This window comes from Sinocyclocheilus rhinocerous, unplaced genomic scaffold (assembly GCF_001515625.1).
Source record: "Sinocyclocheilus rhinocerous isolate Xijiao unplaced genomic scaffold, SAMN03320098_v1.1 scaffold1310, whole genome shotgun sequence".
Taxonomy (NCBI): Eukaryota; Metazoa; Chordata; class Actinopteri; order Cypriniformes; family Cyprinidae; genus Sinocyclocheilus; species Sinocyclocheilus rhinocerous.
This window is the reverse complement of record NW_015635534.1, coordinates 13,641-20,021: the sequence shown is the minus strand read 5'-3', so window position 1 is coordinate 20,021 and position 6,381 is coordinate 13,641. Positions and strand designations below refer to the sequence as shown.

At 35.8% G+C, this 6,381-nt stretch overlaps 1 pseudogene; it reads right to left on the bottom strand.

The window, feature by feature from the left end:
* The window catches only part of LOC107747167 (adhesion G protein-coupled receptor E2-like), a 21,431-nt pseudogene that overhangs the window by 8,218 nt on the left and 6,832 nt on the right, over window positions 1–6,381 (bottom strand).

Here is a 6,381-nt window from a genome sequence, read left to right as displayed (position 1 = left end):
AAATAAATACTTAAAAACATAAATAAATAAATAAAATAAAATAAAATTCTTTATGGAGTCAATACAGCACAGTCAAGAATAACTTAAGAGGTTGCCAACATTTGCTAAACTGTGGACTAGCTTTGACCCTTGCTGCTGATTTGAAAGGTGATGCCATTTTAAGTGTCTGCTGATGGTCTTTCATTTTTAACCAGAAATGTGCACCCTGCTTTTCTGATGTTCACCGAAGTTTTCCGTGTCTTTTTCCTGTGTCGCTTGAAATGTGTCCCTTTTGAATCGTTGTTACCAAAGGCGAGACATGTGACAAAAAAAAAAAAAAGATCAGTTCACTGTCATAAATCACATACCATTCATTCCTGAACTTTCTACCGTCCGTTACTGGAAATTATAGTTTATCCCTTCAAGGGAACTCAACACTGCGTCCCCTAGGGGACACTTTGGGGGATGTCTTCAGCACGACCAGTGTCTGAAGTACGTGTGAAAACACTCCAAATCATTGGCCCGCACAGCCCGTGTCGTCATTAACGGAAGCGCCCGGAAGTATAAGAGGGCACCTGTAATGCACGTTATCAACTCATTTTGTTTTCAGGAGCCGTTTGTGGATTTGGAGTGTTTTTACACGTGCTTCAGACAGTGGTCCACTAAAAAGTGTTTGGAGAGAGAAAAATCTAGAACTTAGGCTCAAGAAGGATCTGATCTGAACTTTTTTGTTCCTCCATATTGTGGTTCAGGGCTTCCATACATAAGTGTGGATGAGCAAAAACTAGTTTGTAGAAATTTAAGAAAGAAAGAAAGAAAGAAAGAAAGAAATTAGTCTGTTCAGAATCTGTGAACAATCATACCATCATACTCATGCATTGCCCTCAAAAATGAAAATGTCTGCAATGACCTACACCTGCACATTTTTACACACTATTTTATACCTTGACTTACAACCACACTTATTCAATTCTACAGATCCACAAACATTCAGTCAAAACACAATCAACAGAGGAAATATCAGACTACATTATCAGCTGAGCTCGTCTCTGGTGTGACTGTTGTATGAGTGCTGCTGATGTTAGTAGCAGCTGAAAAAAATAATGACTGATGAATATCAATGAACTAAGACACAAATAATACAAATGACACACAAAAATATCTATTTAATAATGTTGGGTTAAAAATAACCCAACAAGTAACCCAACTATGGATTAGTATAGCACCTTCCCAACTGTAGATTATTTTAACCCAGCAGGTTGGGTTAAATGTTTGACCCAACATGCTGGGTTGTTTAATTAACTCAAATATTGATTGAAAATTACTATTTCTGGCTTAAAATGAATTAAAAATAGTTTGGAAATAACAAATCAGACACAGAATTACTAGGCAACAGTAATAATCAAAAGGTGAACATTTATTAATAAGTGAAAACACCCATAGACAAAAATACAAGACAAACTGAATTATACACCATAGTTTTCAATATTGCATACATTTAAACTCATTTAACAAACATTTTAGAAATGAAAATATAGTAACATTTTAATTTAAGTATATTAAACCGTTCTCTATTATCCTTTTTAACCGAAATAGTGCCGATGTGTTGCTGAAATCTGAGCTGGTGATGGGCTGCTGTTCGGTGGGGGAACTGTGAACCTCAGACCGCCGCCTCGCGTTTCACTCGTAGCTGAAAGATGCCATGACTCAGGGCCGGCCTTGACCAATTTGGTGCCCTAGGCAAGATTTAGCTGGTGCCCCTTACATCGCAGCCAATTCCACCACCGATCATTTACACAGAAACTGCATAGCTTTATGATATAAAACAAACTATACATACAATATAAATAAGACAGTTGCACAAAAAAACTAAACAAAAAAACCTGACATTAACTCAGCTACCTTAAATTAGAGAACTTTAGTGTCGGTAGCTATAATACTAACATTTAAGTCTTAATTTCTTAATTTCAGACATTCAAACATTTAGGGATGCACTGATATTAACTTTTAATGGCAGATTCCAATACTGATTTTTAATGTATTTTATTTTTTTTAAGCAAAAGACAAGAAAGAATGAAAATATGAGTGCATGAACAAGACGTTTATTTGCTTTATTAGCCTACATTTTGATGTTAATTAGACTGTATAATTTCAAAACCTGAAGCAAAAACAGAATGGTCTGACTTTAGCTTTGTGAAATTAGGTCATACAAAACATACCAAACAGCAGACGGGCTGAATGAAAATGCAAATTCACTCTCTGACAGCAGGTGGTGCTTAAAGAACAGCAGCGATGCATTGCTTCCTTGATTACCGCTGTAAACACTAAATGCGTTATACATAGGCAAGGTGAAAGGAAAATACTGTACCATCTAAACTTTTTCTTAAGACAGTCAGTTCCCATCAGAGATACATTCATATAAACCCCCACCCAATTAAATATTTAGGATTTTCTTCCAATATTTCGTGCATCGTGAACAGTGAGTTTGCTCTGCCTGCTAATGTATTTTCACTGTATGTAGTTAACACCGTTAACAGACTCTGGGGGAAATCGCGATGGTCGATGGTTGATCGGTGCATCTCTGCTCAAATTCAAACATTAAACTACTTTTATTTTGGTAGTTTGCCAGCAAATAAATAAATGTGCTGCATGTTTCAGAGTGAAGCGCTGCGTGTCATGATCTGCACTCGAACTATAACCCGCTTCACTTTTTTAAATTAAATCGCAGCCTTTGCAATATGAATATGGCATTAAGCAATAATGTGATATTGATTATATATCGATATATAGTGCACCCCTAATAAAAATAATATTATAAAAAAAATAAATACAAATAATAATAATAAAAAAACCTTACTCATTTGGGCGCACCTATGGATGGACTGCGCACCTAGCATTTGCCTATTCCGCCTATGTGACGGGCCGGCCCTGCCGTGACTGACTCCATAACCTGCCCATAAACAAACAGTACAGAGTTTTGAGAACATATTTTAACAGCCGAATTATTTAGAGTCAGTACTATAATGAATAAAATCAGTTTATGTTATGCAAGGCAAAGCGTTTCTATCATGCGAAATGACCGTTGCTGACGCTTTTAGCTGACTGACATCTCGTCTCTGTATGTTGAGTTGCGTAAAATAAAATCATTACACAGTAAAGACTTTATAGATTAAATAAAACGTATACAAACCTTAATTTCACTGAAGAAGTTCACCAAATTGGTGGCGCTGAGTACTCGCTCTCTCCTGAAGAAGATGAAAAGCCCGCGCTCTGACTGTAACCCAAAAGCTAAAGTAATCCCGCGCTGGGTTGTTTCGTTAGAGGGAGGGGGTGGGGCGTATAGTTTCAGCGGTCAGTGAGACTGACCCAGCCACTAACCCAACAGCTGGGTTACACAAAAACTACCCAACACTGGAAAAAATAACCCAACATAATGATCCAACAGGGTTAACACAGCGATTGGGTTGAAAAAATAACCCAGCGTTTTTTAGAGTGTATATTTAATTTTCTACTTGCTGAAGGGCACTGGTAGCTATATTTATTATAATGAGTTTGTGAAATTATAAATTATTTTTTAAAGTCTAATAAATGTTAAAATTGATAGCTCTCAATTGTGTAGTTGTAGCAGGGGTCAACAGAAGGATATGCTGCAAAAAATAAAAAATAAAAAAATCCCTTAAAAAAATGTAATTTTCTGGCATTAGAGGAAATGTCTGTTACATAGAAAAGTACTGTTGAATTAAAGGCATAGATAATCTTATTTAAAAAAATACAGTAAAAACAGTAATTTCATTGTAAATTGGCTTAAACCACAAAGCACACACACACACACACACACACACACACTATATATATATATATATATATATATTCTGTGAAAATCAATTGATTACATTATCACTGTGAACTTACTTAATTTGAGTCACCTAAGCAAAGAATATTTTCTTGACAAAATTAAACCAAACACCGCTCTACTTTGTGTATCTGAAACTCAACTGAAAATTAAGTGAAATAATAAAAAAAAACACAGATTTAACTCAAACCTTTCTGAGTTCATCACGGCATCAGAAGCTACACAGTTACTGACTTCTAAAAAAAAGCAACATGCAGCATTTTATTACGGATCTCCTCTCACAAGCAGAAAAGGTGGCTCTTTGGGTCTGGCCCGTGAGAGGTTAAACTTAAGTGTTACGGGTTTGCCTTCGAGGGTGATTGAGACGAGTGTGAAAGCGGCTTCGGTGCACTATAACATTTGAGACTCACCCTTGATTTTCATATAAATATCAGAAAGAAAAGACCATTGGCTCTCATTCACTGAATACATTAAGTTAGATTGTAGTGAAACTGAAACAAAAATGGCACAGATATCATCACAACTTCAGTCATTTTAGGCCTCAAGAATCTGAAAAATGTCACATGACATCCATTAGGTTAACCTGTTAACCCGCACCGAAGGGCGTGTTTAGGCGTGTCTGTGCTTTTAATTACCTTTGTTTTAAAACAATATTCAATCAACTATCATAAACTATATATCATTTGACAGCTAAAACACTCACGATCCATGTTCTGAGCTTGTTTTTTAAATCAATACACCAGAGAGGAAAGGGTTAACATAAATGCTGAAGGACCGGCCATTAAAACATGTACAAAGTGAACGCAGTACTTACGTTTCATCGCCTATAGTTCTGCTCAGCTCGGACTATTCCAAGAAACACCAGCACAACATTTCAAGTTAAGAGTCCACTCTACAAAATGCATCCCACTTTTTAATCCAAAACAACGAAAAAATAGGGGGAAAAACGAAAGATCCTCCTTTGTTTACATGAGCGATTCGAGTTATAGTTGTAGATAGCGTCCACTTTCAAAGAAATATCGATTCCAGGTTTGAAATGACATTTGTTTCATATAGAATGGTCTCAGGCAGGGATAGCATTAGCACGTAAGTTTCAACGCCGTTCTCTTGAATGTTTGTGTTTATCATGTGTTTGCAGATTTTGTTTCATGTTAGCTCTTTTAGATTATAAAAATGACAACGGAGAGGAAAAATATGAGGGGGCTACGTGATTTATGTAACGTTATGCATGTTTGTGCGTGTGTATGTATATTGATTATGTGTGTTTGTTTGTGCGTGCGTGTGTTGAGTGTGAGTGTGAGTGTGTGTGTGTGTGTTTGTGCGTGTGTATGTACGAGTATCGAGTGTGTGTGTGTGTGTATACAACATGTAAACACAGTGTTGCAAGTTTGATTTGTTTTGTTTACACGCTCTCTCTCCAACACAGCGATTGGGTTGAAAAAATAACCCAGCGTTTTTTAGAGTGTATATTTAATTTTCTACTTGCTGAAGGGCACTGGTAGCTATATTTATTATAATGAGTTTGTGAAATTATAAATTATTTTTTAAAGTCTAATAAATGTTAAAATTGATAGCTCTCAATTATACTGTTTGTTGAATGACTACAGTCAATGGTTAAATATTATGGGGGAAAAAAAACAATTTCCTAGATACATCAGTAAAACTGGTAACAGTGATACTCGTCTTCAGTCATAAAAAAAAGATGCCATTAAACAAATATTGAAAATGTACTGTCTTTGTTGTTTCTACATTAATTTAAAGATTGAATGTGAAATTATTGCAATATAAAAGTATATTTAAAATCTTTAATGATATGTGGGATTAATCGAGATTAATTTCAGAAAAAATATGCAATTAATTATTTATTATTTTTAATCGATTGACAGTACTACTAGAGATACTCACACACCTGTTCATTTCTACAGACCCACAAACATTCAGTCAAAACACAAATCAACAGAGGAAATATCAGACTACATTACCAGCTGAGCTCGTCTCTGGTGTGACTGTTGTATGAGTGCTGCTGATGTTAGTAACAGCTGAAATAAATAATGACTGATGAATATTAATGAATCAGCAATCACACAAATAATAAAAAGAGCTGATGTAAATATAATTACCTGCACAGTATGCTAAATTGCAGGTAGTTGGTCTAACCAGCTCATAGACATCAATCCACAGTGCGACATCAGTGCCACAGCTATAGATTTCAACACATGTGTCTGGGATCTGAGCGTTCAGACCGTTAATGAAGAGACGATACCAGCCGCTCCAGGTGACTGAGATGTCACACCTTCCGACTAAAGCATGTGTATTATTGGTGGCTCTCCATGGATCGTCCAGCACAGTGTAGTTGTAGCAGGGGTCAGACAGATTAGCTGTTATGCAAACCCCAATATTAATTCATAGTCTCAATATTAATATTTTAAAAAATTGTAAAACATGGTCACAAATTTCTTGTATATGCAAATTGTCACACACACACACACACATATATATATATACAGTGGGTACGGAAAGTATTCAGACCCCCTTAAATTTTTCACTCT